The sequence below is a fragment of the Eschrichtius robustus genome, chromosome 18 (assembly GCF_028021215.1).
Source record: "Eschrichtius robustus isolate mEscRob2 chromosome 18, mEscRob2.pri, whole genome shotgun sequence".
In the NCBI taxonomy this organism is placed as follows: domain Eukaryota; kingdom Metazoa; phylum Chordata; class Mammalia; order Artiodactyla; family Eschrichtiidae; genus Eschrichtius; species Eschrichtius robustus.
The window spans coordinates 68290766-68307364 of NC_090841.1; the positions used below are offsets into that span (position 1 = coordinate 68290766).

Genomic DNA, 16599 nt, shown 5'->3' on the forward strand with positions numbered 1-16599 from the left:
ATCTGAAGAGGAGACTGACACCCAGGAAGTCAGAGCAGAAAGATGGGAAAAACCTGGGTCCTTGATGATATCTTTCACCCAGCCCTGAGCCCATCCACACTCGAGATATCCTATTTATGAAATAATGCTTTTGCATGATGCTGGACTTTCTATTATATTACTTGAGGCTGGAAGCATCACAATGGATAGCATTTTAGAATAAGCTAACTTTGCAGTTATCAAATATACTAAAAATTGCACATGTTTTATCAAGCCACCGACATTTTCCTCTAACAGAAGAGTAAGAGTAGGGATAACAAATCAAATAAACCTTAGAAATAGGAATGATTGAATATTCAAATTGAAATGACATAATGATACACTATTCTAGCCCTTTTCTTTAAATGGGGAACTTTAGGCCCAAGGAAATACAAACGTTGCTCAGGGTCACTCAGCAAGTTTGTGGCATATTGAGATTAGATCTCAGGGCCGGATTGGCCACCTCATACTCTCTCTATATGGTGTTAGTGTCAGAGAGAGAGCGTGTGTTATTGAGAGTGGAGACCTAGGTATTAACACAGCAGATTCCATTTCTGGGTGTTCATGAGTGCTTGCCCACCTAAAACTTCATAGAATCCCTTTTCAACTTATCATTAACTTGAAAGGATTGTATAAGATTGAGGCATTATTATTTTATGTTTCATTTTATAGGAATATACAATGTCAACACTTCCAGTGTTGTTTATACATAATTAATAATTATAGGCACTTCAGGGATTTGAGGATTTTTTTAAGCAATAAATATGCCTCTGGTTTGGTTTACATGCTTTCTGATTAATGCAGGAGGACCTGTGACACTTGCTCATTTCATCCTATTTTAATTGTGAAATGTTTTAGCCTGCATTTTGGCTCTGAGTTTTCACACAGCACGGTTTCTGCACTCATACCTCTTTGCCTAGTTAATGTTTAATGTCACTTGTATTCTTACACCTCTGGATATTAAGCTACAGAAAGGTTTTTCAGTGATATAAATTATAGCTTCCATAAGAAGTGATGGTGGAATTAATATCCCAGATTAATGTAAGGCTGAAATCTAAGTGGATAGCACATTAAAAGGATGAACAAAGATTCATGCACTCTGGTTTGCAGCCTAAATGAAAGGTCAGGGAGTTGAGCCTTTGGGGTCAACACATTATGTTTAGGAGCGTTTTCATCACCCACAAATCTAACGACCCATTAGATCCTGACTATCCACTGGCCACTCCCACACTAGTTCAGTCAATAAACATTTATAGAACTTAATCTATGCCCACAGTATGCAAGAAACTGGGGAGCATATTGGCAGGTGTAAGAGGCAGGGGACCAAGGAGTGGCAGAAATATAACAAGGAGAATAACACAACAACCCTGGCCATGAAGAGAGTGCAATCTAATGTGTGAGGTAGCTAATCAAGTAATTACAGCATATTATGGTCAGTGATATAGGAATGGCTTGACCAAAGTACTTTTGAATGTAGATGAGTGTACAGTTGGCCTTCCGTATCCGTGGGTTCCGTATCTGTGGATTCAACCAACTTCAATTGAAAGTATTTGAAAAAAAATTTCAAAAAGTTCCAAAAAGCAGAATTTAAATTTGCCACAAGCTGGAAACTGTTTACACAGCATTTACATTGTATTTACAAAGCGTTTACACTGTATTAGGTATTATAAGTACTCTAGAGATGATTTAAAGTATACAGGAAGATGTGCATAGGTTGTATGAAAATACTATGTCATTTTATACAAAGGATTTGAGCACCTGTGGATTTTGGTATCCCCGGGGGTCCCTGCAGATAGCGAGGGACCACTGTACATTTACTTAGGTCTTCTCTGAGAAACTGACATATAAGCTGTGTATTTAAAGATGAGTAGAATTCTGTAGGTGTAGAAGAGAAGGGAGAAAGGGACTATTTCAACCAAGAAAACATAATTTGCAAAGGAATACTAGCCAGAAAATTGTTGTTGAAGTAACCATGAGTAAGTAGTTCAGGAGGTCTGGGGGTGGAGGATATGCATGGTGAGAAATCTAACTGAATATTCTAAATGATAAAGGACTGATAGAGTGGTGGCAGGAATGCTCACTCAATCCGTTCACAGCATTATTTAAAGCTCAAGGCTTCTTTCCTCCTCTCCATGTACATTGCTCAGCTCTACGTGTTGATCAGTCATAAGTCATCTGGTCATTCTAATCTGCTGTCACTGGGCAGTTATACATGTGCACGCACATCAGTCAAAAAAGATCTCCCTTCTATTATATACAAAGACTAAGAGGTGATATTTCACCACTAAGAAGCTCCAAACTGAGCCGTGTTGAAGCTCGTATTTATAGCAATGTAAGGTCAATAATAAACATGATATTGCCATACATGTAGGGTAAGGTGAAAGAGAATCTACAGTTGAACATAAGTGCATGTTTATTTCAGCTTCCTCTTTATTAATAAGTTTATAGCATAGAGTCGTTTATTATACATGTATTTCTCCATTTAACAAATTGATCTCCAAGATTCTTTCTTTTGGTGTCTCTGATCTCCCCACCAAAGTGAGGCTCACAGTAATTGTTGCCTGAGAAGAGAAGATTATCCATGAGTTTAGGTCTTGGTAATGTTAATGGTAGAAAAGGAGCTGTCATTTTTCTTGCCATTAGAATGACTAAGGGATATTTGACTCCGTTTCATTTATAAATTAAACCTAGTGTTTAGGAAAAAGAGTTGGAGAAACCGAAGATAGTTTGAGTATTTATGCTCATCTCATATCAACAAGGATTTAAGGTATTGAACACACGTACTGATCCATGAAATACTGAAACAACCCACTGAAGGGAAATGCAGAGTCCCTGGAATCCAGTAAATTTAAGCCCCAGTTGCACATATGTGTAATGTATACTTTTCTCTTTGAGGTCACTGCACATAAAGAAATATAGACCCTGGGAATGAAAGAAAAATTACATTAGAGCTCATCTAGCCTAACCCAGAATGCTGTACTCTTCCTGGAGAGCATGTGGAAGAGTGAAAGAGTACTTAGCAGGGGTCAGAGGACCCCTGGGTTCTGGTCCAGGATGTAGAACTTAGTTGCCACTATATCTTGGGCAAGTTCCTTCACCTCTGTTTACCCTCACATCACAGAAGTCTGTTGGGCACAAATTAGAAAATACATATGGACTCCCTGTGAGGAGTGGAGATGAATCATTATGCTATCATTATCGCTTCAGTAAGAGCATTATTACTGTAAGAATTCTTGATCATTTAACTAGAACTAGACTAAAATTTACCTCTCTACTCTCTGTAGTCAAATGTTTTCCATGCAAAATTTGGAATAAACAAGATTTGATGGCACATTTTTGACGTGCAGAAGTATTTTCAAATGCCTTCTGATGCCATTTGCATGTAAACAATTTATCTGCTAATTACAGATGAGTTATTCAGTTATTAAAATAAGCCCTACAGGACTTACATTTGGCAGTATTTAAGTGGTTGCTTTCACTTACTTAAAAATAATCGTTATGTATTTCTTCAAAAATAGTTAATTTCTGACTTTATTTTTTACCTATTCGCTTGTCCCCTCCTTGTACCCCATTCTCCCCAAAATGGTCCGAATTGATGAAGCTTTTGTGCACCGGTTCAGCCAGTGCTTGACACAGCTTTTAATTCTACAGTCTGTGAGCTGTTGGTGGTGCCTGGGTCCCTGTTGGCCTGTGATGAACATTACAGACACATGAGCAACACCCCGAGGCAATGACTGTTTATCCATTATAATGACAAGGAGCAATAATAGATATGTTGAACAAATCAACATATAATAGAACACGTCATCTATTTCAGATTTTCAACTGTGGTGTTCGCATTTACATTTAATGTGATTATCTTGCTCGATGAATTCCTTTTCAATGTTATAGTGATGCCTTACCCTGAAGACACAACTCAAGGTCAAGGTGCAGAGGAAAGAACCCTAGACTATATGGGTATACTGAGTTCAGTCCGATTCCTGCCACCAGCTGGCTGTGTAACATGGAGAAAGCTGCGTCGCCTCTCTGGTCCTCAGTTTGCTAATAGATATAAGGTTGAACGTGAGAATCTCTGAGTCACTTTCCAGTCCTATCTCCCGGTTTACTCTTGATGGGAATAGTGCTTTCATATCCCTCACCAAAGAGCCTTTTACACCTCTCTCAAACTTTCATATAACAGATAGAATATTTAGTCTCTCGTTTAAACAAACAAACAAGGAAATCAACAAACAACAAGCAAGATCTCAGCAGGGCAAATCATTAACTCAGCTAATTCAGAAAACATCAGTATTTTTTCTAAAGCAAGAAGCCCATGTTTTAGCCCTTCCTCTGTCACTGACAAATTAAGCGACCTTGCACGAGGCACTATAGGGGGTTTCCCTGGTGGTATTTCTTGAGTGACAGGTCTTAGGCACTCATTAAGATGCCAAGTGCTAATGTAGTATGATATGATTCTATGCAAATGCTCTGTTATCAGTAAGTCAGGTGCTGGGTTAGGAACAATATAATCTCCCTTGGATAATTGAGGACTGCTATCTTATATTTGAGTTGATAATGAATTTTCTCTGTCGAGTGATTTTTCATTTTTTTCAATTTTGATTCACTATATGATATAATTGAATTAGAAACTAATGTCCTTATATATTTTTTTCCTTCCAAATTCTTTTTTACTGCCTCCAAAGATTCAGTTTGACTGGGAAATGTTTTTTTTTCTTATTTATTAGTGCATAAGCATCTTCCAAGCAATATATATGTGTGTGTGTGTGTGTATATATATATATATGCTTATGAACAATGCAATCCATATTTTGCAAAGCATATTGGCATATGAGCCTTTCCTAAAAGATTTGTCTATAATGTTATTATTTTCGTCTTCACTAACTGGCTATAATGGAAGCAGTTAATCCATGTTTGCTACTTTATTCACCACTTTGAAGTGTGTGTGTGTGTATGAAATGGTTGTACCTTATGGATTAGTTCTCGGCAACAAGCCCACTTAAAATTTGTCATGCCTTGTGATCCTGACAACGCATCAAGAGGAGGTGATTTAGGAAAACACAGATTGTTTGCTAATTCCTACTGTGAGTGGATTTCTTACTAATTATTTTTTTCCTTTGAACCTTCCTAAAATTTTCTTTAAAGGTAATTATTGTGTGGAAAGAATTTTTTTTGATTGAGGAAATATTAGCTTTTTGGACCTCTCTCTTTAAATTTTATTCTTTTTTAAGGTATGTAACTAAAATAAATTATTTAAAACTCACTGTTTTTTACAAAGCTGTTTAAATAGATTTTGGTGTCTGCTCGTATAGTTAGAAAAATTTTCTTAGAATTCAGGCTTCTCATCTATTCCCTTATGTTTTAATAGATACATACACAGAGAATACTTTATTTTCTCATTTCAAGTCTTTAACATTTAAATAATCAGCCTCCTTAAAACAATGGAAAATTGGGTCTTTGAGTTTTAATAATCTCATAAGAAGTAAGAACAAAATGAGTGAAATTTTTAGTCTTTATTAGTCATAGAACCAAATATATCTATGGAATAAAATGAGATAGTGTGGTTTAATTGAGGGGCTTTATTAAATTACCTTAAACAGAACTTTAAAAGAGCTTGCTTAGTTTCTATTTCTTACATGCTATTTTTTAAAAATAGTAGATTTCAGGAAAAATAAACAGTTTCAAACCATACTAGTATACTGTTCAAAAAAGGAATAAGTTCAGGTCCACTTTTCTCTTTATATGCTGATTAGATTGCAGTGTAGTCATTTCATGCAACCGCTAATTTTTGAGTGCTTTGGGGATGCCCAGAATTACTAAAAGAGGTATCAAGGAAGGCTCTTGTCCTTAGGGAGCTGACACAGGAGTCTTGGTGAGATAAAGACAAGTGCCCCAAAACACCTAGAGAATATATGCATGTTAACTTTCAGAAAGAAAACCAAGGTAATGAACAATGTTGGTGAGATGTACAGAAACAATTTAAATAGGAAGTCAAATTAAAGAAAAAACAATCTGGATTGAAGAAGAGAAAATGTGGTGAAGGAGCAGGAAACAAAAACGAGACTTTTGGGGCTGTTGGCCTAACTGGGACATAGGACTGAAGTGGGGAACAGGGAAAGAGCTTCGAAAGGTCTCTGATGTTTACTACAGAGGCATTTGCGTGTAAGCCAATTTTGGTCACGCTGTTAGATGCCAACCAAATCACCTAAGCAGGAGAGGACTTACATGTTCTGTGTAAAGAAGAAGGTTTCTATTCAACTCCAGCTGTTATAGCCAAGGGTAAATGCAGATCCAGTGCGGCCAGATCTTCAGATCTTTCAGATGCAGCCAGACACCCCGATTTTAAAGAAAATGCTCTTAACCTTAAATATTGACTCTTTTTTACTACTATGTGAGCCAAATTAAAAATGTCTGCTGGCCTGACACAGCCTAAGAATGACCAATTTACAATTCTTTACAATGGTAAGGAACACTGGAAAGTTTAAACCTGAGAGTGTTACTGAACTCAGGTCCGGTGCTCGCCACTCGAAAATCAATAACCGAAGGGCAGTTTTTGGTAGAAAGGAAAGTTGCTTTTAATCAGAATGCCAACCGTCGGGGGAGATGGTGGACTCAGTGCCCCTCAAAAACCACCTCTGAAGATCCTGCTCGGCCATGAAAGTTTTTAAAGGGAAAAAGGGAAGTAATCGCAGTTAACCATGGAGATAGGGGGTCAGAGTCCTTGACATGCCCCACTGTGCGCAGACTTGTCGGCGCCGACTCCTCCTGGTGTTTCCTTAGATGCTGTCTTGTTCATACAGTTTGTTCGCGAGATTACTGAAAGGGAAGCTAGGGAAGAGATCTGGTCATCTGTTAGTTACTTATTCTTCATTTCTACTTCTTTGATCTATGGAAAGAACCAACAGGTTAGGCAAGGTATTGTGTGATCAAAAGACTTGAAAGGTGTGCTAAGGCTGGAGATCAGTGGAGCATGGGTGTGACTTGTTTAAGGTTACTAACAAGACAAAAGGGCCCCCCCTGTGGAGAGCTCTTTCCTGCCAAAAGCTGCGTACAAATCCCCACTTGTCAGAACTTCTTTCTGTTTCTACGGGATTACGGGCGAAGGTCCGTCTTCTGTAACTTCTTCCTGCTGATATAGGGAGCTGTATTCTTAGAGAGGAAGATGTCTACATGGGTCTGTAACATATCTTTGCTGACAGTTTAGTTGCCCGTTTACATATACGAGCAGAACAAGCCATAATTATTTTGATGCCCACAAAGATATAGATTATTACGAGCAGTAGTGCTAATGCCATTCTCTTAAGGCTGTTCTTGGAATTGTGCTGGCCGTAGACTCAGTACTGATCAAGATGGAGCAGCTTATGTCATGGCTGCAGCCTGGTCATCATGCAGTTAGCATTTTCCCTCTGGTGGCACTTACAGTATCTGTAAAACAACTCCGGAATGTGCATCAGACACTGAGTCTGTGACTCTATTGTGCTAATCATTAGCTGCTTGAGCCTGCACTTTGTGACTCAGGGGACCCTGGGAGACTTCAGCTTTTCTAGAAACAAGAGGCAGGGGACATGGAGGGGACTTCGTGGTTGGGGGGGTGCTACAGGGTTCTGCTTGGTTCCAATCCCCCCTTTTCTTTGATACTCCTAAGGAGAATCTAGTTTAAGATAAATGCAAAAGGAGTGACAGAACTTGTATATTTTATTAGTTCACATTTGAAGATAAAAGTCATGCAAGAAGCCTATCCCAAGATTTTGAACTTGGGGTTCCTGGTTGATGGGGATAGAAAACAGCTCGGGGAGCAATGAGAACCAATTTATAATTTATAATATATGTTCCTTCTTTTAGTAAGACACTAGAGGGATAACCTGAAGCTGGTTGGAGATTTTAAACGAATGAGAGAGAGAGATAAATGTCAAAATTGTTTCGGTACTTAATTGATCTCCTGTATAACCAATAGATATTTGAGCACATGCCTCCTTCACATATAGAAACCATTCATGCACAACCTTGTATTTTTGCATTTGAGAAATACAGCAGGTTGGCTCATTTCCCAAGTACATATGATTCTGTGTTTACCTATGCAGATATCTGTCCATTCATGCATGCGTAGACTTGCCAGATTTTACAAATAAAAATAAAGGATGCCCAGTTAAATTTGGATTTCAGAGAAACAACAAATAATTTTTTATATAAGTATGTGCCAAATATTACAGGGGACTTGTTATACAAAAAAAATTAAATCATTCTTTGTTGATTTGAAAGCCAAGTTTAGCTTGACATCCTGTATTTTATTTGGCAACTCTACCCACTCATACGTCCAGGCCATCACCCTATTTCCGCTGGACCACTGCTGTAGTCTTCTCACTCATCCCATTGGTCTCACTTTTGCCCTTCTAACAATTCATTCTCCACACAACAGGTGGGGCGATATCTTACAATCTGATTATGTCATCTCTTTCCTTTAAATGTTTTAGGAGGCTCCCTTTGTACTTAGAATAAAATTCAAACTCCTTACCATGACTTTTAAGGCCCTAAATGATTTGGACCACGCCTCCTCCCAAGTGTTATCTTGAATGCACCACTACCTGCCCAAACTTGAAGGTACTGTCCTTCCTCCTAGCTAAGTTGAGCCCCTTTACACTTCTTTATTTTCTTCAGACCACCCAAACTGATTTGCACCTTGTGGCCTATTCGCTTGGCTTGGAAGCCCTTTCTCCAAAACTTTGCTCACCTGGCTTTCTCCATCATCATTCAGGTCGTGGCTCCAATGGGACCTCCTCAGGGAGGCCACCCCTCATCCCCATCTAAAGTAGAATGCGAAAGTCTTGGTACTGTTGACGTTAGGGGTTGGATAATTCTTTGTGGAGAGGGGTTGTCCTGTGCATTGTAAGATGTTCAGCAGCATCCTGGACCTCTACCCACTAGAGTCCCTCAGTTGTGACAATTACAAATGTCTTATCCAATGTCTCAAAACAAAATCACCCCTGGTTGAGAACCACTGAAGTAACCGGCCCCCTTTCACTTGATTGCTATCACATTATCTTATTTTCCTAACTTCTTAGCACTTATCACTATCTGCTGTTTTTCTGTTTGTATTTATTTGGTACTTGTTTATCATCTCTTTCTCTCTCACTAGAAGAGAAACAATCTGTGCAAGATTTGGTCTGTGTTATTCACCGCTCTATCCCTATTGTTGAGAACCATGCCTGGCACATCAAGGTGCTCAATAAACATGTATTGAATACATGCCAAATAACTTCAAATGACCTTTATTGAAAAGGTAACACACCCAGGCACTGTTGGGCTTAGGTGGAATAACAATGAACAGGACATTATGCCAGGTCTCTTGTCTCTGATGTCTTAGACAGAAGCCCAATCATGAACTCCATGCTATATGTAATAAGAATTACAGGCCCTACAGGCTACAGGCATCTTGGGTTCAGATTCAGGGAAACTAACCATGTGACAGTGCCTGGGTCAATCCCATAAAACAAAGAATTGTCCTGCCCGAATGAGAACTTTGTGTCTGAGAGAAACTCAGGCTTGAGCCATCCATGCCTCACCTGCAGAGCTGGGAAGAGTGTCATGGGGCACAGACCATGTAGAGGAGAATTGGGGAAAGGAGTTTCACAGGTGAAAGGATACTCGGCAGAAGGGGGAGGGTCCAGTGCTTGGGAGAAACGCACGTCTTCTGTAACAGGGGAAAGGTATCAGCGGGAGGCTACCAAGGACTTCAAATGTGGAGGTTGGAGAACTTTATGAAAATAATATTTAGATAATATTTTTGCATTATGTCACTTGGGTCAACTCTGATGAAATATAATTCTCGCTATTAATTATGGTGTAATTTCTGTACTACATTTGGCACTGCTACAGAGGACTTTTTTCTTTATTCATAGTGTTTATCTTCTAGAGTAAACTTAAAAAAAATTGAAGTCTATCATACATATTAAGAAGTTCACAAATCATAAGTGTGCAATGCAGTACATTTTCACAATAGGAAACTACCCATGTAACAACCACCGAGTTCAGGAAAAAGAACGCGGCCAGCACCCCAAACCACCCCCTGCCTGACTCAGTCACTCTTCTCCACTTTTCCCCCAAAGCGACCGCTGTGCTGATTTCTGTCACCACAGTGATTTTGTCAACCTTTGACGTTTACATAAATGGAATTGCAGAGTATATGCTATTGTGTTTGCCTTCTTTTGCTCAACTTTATGTTTGTACTATTCACTCCTGTTGTTTTTATAGCAGAAGTTTGTTGATTTCCATTGTCTTTATTATACCATTGTATAAATATGTCACAACTTATTTATTGATTCTGTCTGGATTGCTTCCTGGTTTGAGCTTTTACAAATAGTGCATCTGTGAATATTCATATCAGTGTCTTTTGTGAGCATATGTATGCATTTCTGTGGGGCGTATACCTAGGAGTGGAATTGTTGGGCCATAGAGTATGTATATGCTCAGCTGTAATAGATACAGTCAAGCAGTTTTCCGGAGTGGTTGATTCCACTTACATATGTCAGAGTCCCATTTGCTCTACATGAGGATAGAATTTTTTAAAAGGCAGTAACTTGCAGGATTACGATACGATGAAAAAAAGAGTATTGCCTTAAGAGAAACATTGCCTACTCTGTAATAATTTTATGCATGCTTGGCATACTTCAGTGTTTGTAACAAAGCTGATCACTTCCTTTTGTGAAATTTTACCCATGTGCCTACTTGAACCTACTTCAGACCAGATAATGATGGTAAGTATCTACTGAGTCTAGGAAATTCAAATTATCCCCAGAATATTGGGGCTATGGGAATAACTTACTTTGTAAGTGTATAGTGTTCCTTTAACTAAATCATAAAAATCATTGCTGTGTTACATGAAAAGTTTATGAGGTCACATGAATGCTTGCTTACTGTGCATATGGTGAGAGCTGCGCATTTCAAGTTAAATATAGGAGCAGTTCTGGCTGTAAAGAAGTAGTTTAAGAAATCAAGAGAACTATAAATGGCCATCTGCTCTCTTCTCCATTTTTATTTGCTGAATTAACCCAGTGAAATATTTTAATGAATAACGAGTTGATATTCCATCTGTTCATTAATTTTTTCAAGCTATACAATAATCCATCATTTTTACTGAGTGGAAACAATTTGCTACTTTGTAAAAATATTTTTAAAAATAGAGGCAGTGTGTGTAATTCAACTTTCCATTAATTTCAAGTGCGTTTTAGAGATGGAGCTAACTGAGAGCATCTTTTGGGTCGGGGTGCTGGGGAAAGAATTTCAGTTCTTTGAGATCACAATGCATATTGGGTGATGTATATCTTTGTTTTATAAGATATGTATGTTTGAGCTTATTTGAAAAGAACATAGAGAGAACCTTTCTCTGTATAGCCAAAGGTTGCTGAGATGGAAATGGCATCAATGATAATATAACACTTTGGCAAAAAGAGTGTAAGGATTAGTTCTTTAAAAATAATGTAAAACATATGTCACTATCGGAATGGAGCTTATGGCATTCCAATTCTGTACTCAGTGCTACGAATCTAAAGCAAGTGGAGCATATGAACGTGTATATATGTATGTGTGAGTGCACGCAAAGGCACACACTTAAATTAAAATTTCATTTAAGTATATTTTAAATTTGTTTCTGGGTTTTGTTTTGTTTTGTTTGTTTTTGCTTTTTCTTTTGATTTCTCTTCAGTTGGCATGGCACATTATATGCTTTCAGGCCACTTAAGGTTCACGTGTCCAGGAGCAGATGTCAGCTTAATGGCATCTTTAATGCCTGCTGTGCCACGTCCACAAGTAAATTCCCTGAAACAGGATTTGGCCAGAGGGTTCAAGCTGACATTTGGAGAATTGATGGATGAGGTGAGAGGTGGAGAAGAACAGGGAAAGAGCTTTAAAATAATCCAGTATTGACGATTTTTAACATTTCTACATCATTTACCAAATATTTTCTCTTCTGGTGGTTTTCTAGCTCAATCAGTTTTAAATAATTTATCAACGGCTTTTTAAAAGCCTCTACTCCAGTTCTTACAGGTTTGGGGAACTGAGGGTATTCTTACCTATCAGTAGAGATATATTATTCCCTTTAAAGATAAGGGGTATTTTGTACAGAGGGAATGGAAAATAATTAGTAACAATGTTCCTGTGGATTATAGGAGCCTCTTCTACATTAATATTATTTTGAAATAATGACTAAATTCTGAAAATTATGACAACGCACCAATCACCAGGTCTAAAGGAGATGAACCATCTTAGAAGCACACATTTTAGTCCCACCATATTTCACTTATAGCTTCTTTCTCCTGAGCAGAATGGATTAAAGCCGTAGCTTTTTATTTACTCCTTAGACCTGTCTATGAAATATTACACACTTATATTTTTGTAAGTCTCTTGGGCCTCACATATTGTTCATATGATCTCCCACAGCCAATTTTTCCCCGTATTACTAACCAGAGTATCTAGTAAAATTGGCACAATTGTATCCCAATGCAGAAAGCAAATGATATATTATGAAGTTTTTCAAGAGAAGGTTCCATTAAAATTTAAAGACCAGGCAAAAAAGAAACAAAAATTAAATGAGTCAGTGTTTTAAATGATTCAATATAAGAAGTCAAGGATTTCTGTTTGGAGGAATATGCATATAAAAATGTTTGGACGGATAGCACCAAATTGTAAAGAGAGGACTTCTCCGTGGGTTATGCCTTGGGGGATTTTTATTTTTCATTATTAGTATCCTTGTAAAACTTAGTTTCAAAATAGACTATGAATGTTTCTGAGAACCTGTGGTCAGAGAGATGACAGTGCAAAATGTTTCTATGAGCTACAAAGCATAAATAATAGATGGGTGTTTATTGACAACAATCCAATATAATGCAAATGCATATGAGGTGCATCTTATGGTAGAGAACTGAGTCTATCACGGCGATGCCAGGGCCAGAACTCAGCTGATACTGCCTCCCAGTATGTGCCAGTAAATTCCTCAGTAGGTCATGTCTGACACAGTTATATATTTTCAAGATCATAGGGACATTTTCTTCAATGACAAAGAGGGAATATAACAGAGGAAAAATCATTATGTTCTATGAAAATTTTCCCATGAGTTTAATGGAAATAATTCCATTCAAACATACTTTAATTTGAAATATATAACACTTTAATGTTTCTAATAAAATATGTTGATAGAAAATGTTCTAGGAAGGGCAATACAGCCTTCTCCTTAAATCTTCAAGAAAGCATACACGATAGAAGTTCTTTTCCTTTCTCTGCTACAGAGCTCTTAGGTAAGCTGCATGACAGCAGATTTTGTGCTGTTCTTCACCAACATATCCCTAGTGAGAACACAGTACAGGGCACACAGGCTCATAAGTGGATCTCAGGACACAGACAGTAACATAAAGGAATGACCCTGGCTGTGGATTCTGGCATCAGATAGCCTGGGTTCAAGTCCCACTTCCTACAGTTAATGGCTTCTGTAGCCTTGGGGGAAATGACTTAATCTCTCCAAGCTTCAGTCTGTGCCTTTGGGGATAAAGTTAACGACCTCCTAGGTTATTGTGAAAATTAAGATTTTATATATAAAATATTCAGTTCCATGAGTGGCAGAATTTATGCTCAAAAAAAAAAAAGTAACTATGTCATATACTAAAGCTTGAGCTCTTCCTGCCCCAGGTAGAATTATTTATTTTTAAGCAAAAATTTTGGATGGAGAATGAGGCTTACGCATGAATATCAAAAATACTAGAGAATCTCTCAGGGCATTAGTGATTTCCAGCGCCCCCAATATGATATATATAGCTCTCAGAAATGCCAGGGACTGGCGTTATTCCCTTACGCAGTCAGTCACTGATAGCTGATTTATAAGTTAATGTTGGGTTCTTCCTTTGTTCCTTTGCCTTAATTGTGTACCATGGTGTCCAGAAAGGAGGAATAACACCAGAAGCTTGAAATCCCTCTGAGAGTGAAGTATGTTTATCAAAATACATAAAAATTTTCGATTATACAATCTGTTCCATGAAAAAGCCTGTGTTGATTATCATGTTAATTAGAATACCTTCTACTCTACTGAAGTGTCCTATACAATCAATATTTTACTGCCTTGTATCTCAAAGCACATAATTTCTAGTTTTCTGAAACGGAAGAGACAGATAGTACCAAATCTTTGTGTTACAGCCGGTTCCCCAGAGAAGCTTGTAGCTGTGCTTAAAAAAAAAAAAAAAGGAAAAAAGAAAATCTTAAGGCATATTGCCTGAACTATATACTGGGATATCATAGAGACATTTTTAACCTTATCATGTAAAGCTCAAGGGTATTACCTTCATAATCAGCCAAAGAAATGTATCAGGCTTAAAAACAAAAGCAAAAAACCGGAGACACATCAATTCTCCCTTTCATTATAACTTTCTTTTCTTTTCTGTTCTAATTTACCCATCAACATTTTATAAATGAAGAAAAATTTTTACATAGACATTTATTTGATGAAATGAAAAATAAAATTGTAAGATTAACATATTGTAAAGAGAGCGCTTGATTGTTTTCATATCAAAAGATTTGAAGTGATACACATGTTAATTTCATTTGGACAAAAATATTTTTATTTAATGCAAGTAGTGTGTTAGGAACTGTAGACCCACTGACATAAATAAGATATGATCTCTACCTTCAAAGAGGTTTCGATCTATTTGATGAAACAAACAACTATATAAAATAACTTAAGGTGAAATGGAATATGTGTGACAAAAGTACAAAGCCCAAAGCCACCTGCCAAGAAATACCAGAGAAGCCTTCATCAGAGAATTGGAAATCCAAGTTAATCACGGAAGGATTAAGCGACCTTTTCTTAGGCATACAAGAAGAGGAAGTACTTCCAGGAAAGGGAGTATCATGAAAAAGTCAACCAATTGTGAAGGTTTGGGGACCAGACAATGGGTCGAGCATGGCTGGAGCAGAAACAGCATGGACGAAATGCATGTGGTGTCAACAGGACCTTGAATGGAAGGCCCAGGGGACTGACTTTACGAAGTACGCAGGGGCCGCTGAGGATTTCCGAGCAGGAAAATGATCTGACCTATGACGGATAACGCTTCCCCTTAGTTTCCGCATCTCAGTTGGTGGCAGCTGCATCCCAGCCGAAGCTTGGACCCAAAATCTTGGCGTCATCCTGGACTCCTCTCTCTCTCACCCAACATCCCTCAGTCAGGAAATGCTGGGGACTAGCCTAGAAAATAACCCGACGCTGGCCACATCTTATGTTCCCCTCCATCTTCATCAAAGATACGTCATCCACTCACCTAGCCTGCTGTTTCCTCACGGATGCTCCTGTGTTTACTCTTGACTCCTCGCCTGAGAGTTTCTTCTCTACACAGCAGCCGTGGTGATCCTTTTACCATAAAAATCCAGCAGCGGGAAGCGGCGGGGTACCCGCGATCCGACCGCTAGTGGGTCCAGGCCATGGGGCAGCCCTGGGCGGTGGGGAGCGCGGAGGCGGCGCCCGCGCGGCTGCCTCTTGGGCCAGGAACTGGCCTACGTGCTGGTGCTGGGTCCCGGGCCGCCCCCGCTGGGACCTTGGCCCGGACCTTGCAGCCTGCGCCGGCGCCCTTCCAGCTGCTCAACCTACTGGGCAACGTGGGGGGCTCTTCCTGCGCTCGGACCCCAGCATCCGGGCTGTGATGCTGGCCGGCGTGGTCTGGGCCAGGGCTGGGCTTACTGCTACCAGTGCCAAAGCCGGAGGCCACCGCGCAGCGGGCATTGCTCCGCCTGGCGCCGCTGCATCCTGCGCGGGGACCACCACGGCCGCCCGCTGGGCCGCCGCGTGGGCTTCCGCAGCTACCGGCCCTGCGTGTGTCTGCTGCTTCACGCCGCAGGCGTCCTGCTGCACGTCTGTGTGCGGCCGGGCCCTGACCCGCCAGCCCTGCTGCGAGCCCACACACCCCTGCACACCGCCGCCGCCCTCCTCCCGCTGCCCCGGCGCGGGCCGCTCACAGGCAGTGTCTCCGGCGCAGTTCGCGCTGGCCTTGGTGACCGACACGTGTGTGGCGTGTGCACCGCTGTGCGCGGCCGGACCGCTCTTCCGTGGGATGTTGCTGCTGAGGGGCCAGACCACGTGGGAGTGGGCTCGGGGCCGGCACTCTTATGACCCGGGCCCCTCCTGCAACCTGCAGGCGGCCCCGGGGCCCCGCTGGGTCCTTGTCTGGCTCTGGCCCTTCCCGGCCTCCCCGTGGCCAGGGGGACGACATCAGCTTCCAGACCACAGCTGATGTGGGACTCATGGCTTCCCGACTCCAGGAAGAGCCTGAGCTGTACAAGGAGTGGGGAACGGGAGAGGGGACTCATTTCAGACCCACCCCCAGCCTCAGAAGGGGCGGCAGGCTGGTACCTGATGCCTGCTTTCGGCAGCTCCAGCCCCACCCGTAGCCTTGCCCTGGCCCAGCTTGGACTCCTAGTGTCCAGGGCTTGGGCCCTGCGGCTCTGCCTCTATCAGTGGCCCCTGAGCACAGCGAAGGGTCTGGCAGGGAGCTGCGCGGCCTGCCCAGCTGCCCCTTTGCCAGGTTAATAAAGTGCCCACTTGGTTCTCGGACTCCC

The 16599-nt window shown here is 40.4% G+C and overlaps 1 protein-coding gene and 1 pseudogene across 1 annotated transcript in view; both read left to right on the top strand.

The window, feature by feature from the left end:
* Positions 1 to 16599, top strand: part of HS6ST3 (heparan sulfate 6-O-sulfotransferase 3) — a 663851-nt gene that overhangs the window by 444511 nt on the left and 202741 nt on the right. The window lies entirely within an intron of this gene.
* Positions 15469 to 16274, top strand: LOC137752206 (probable palmitoyltransferase ZDHHC24 pseudogene; annotated as a pseudogene).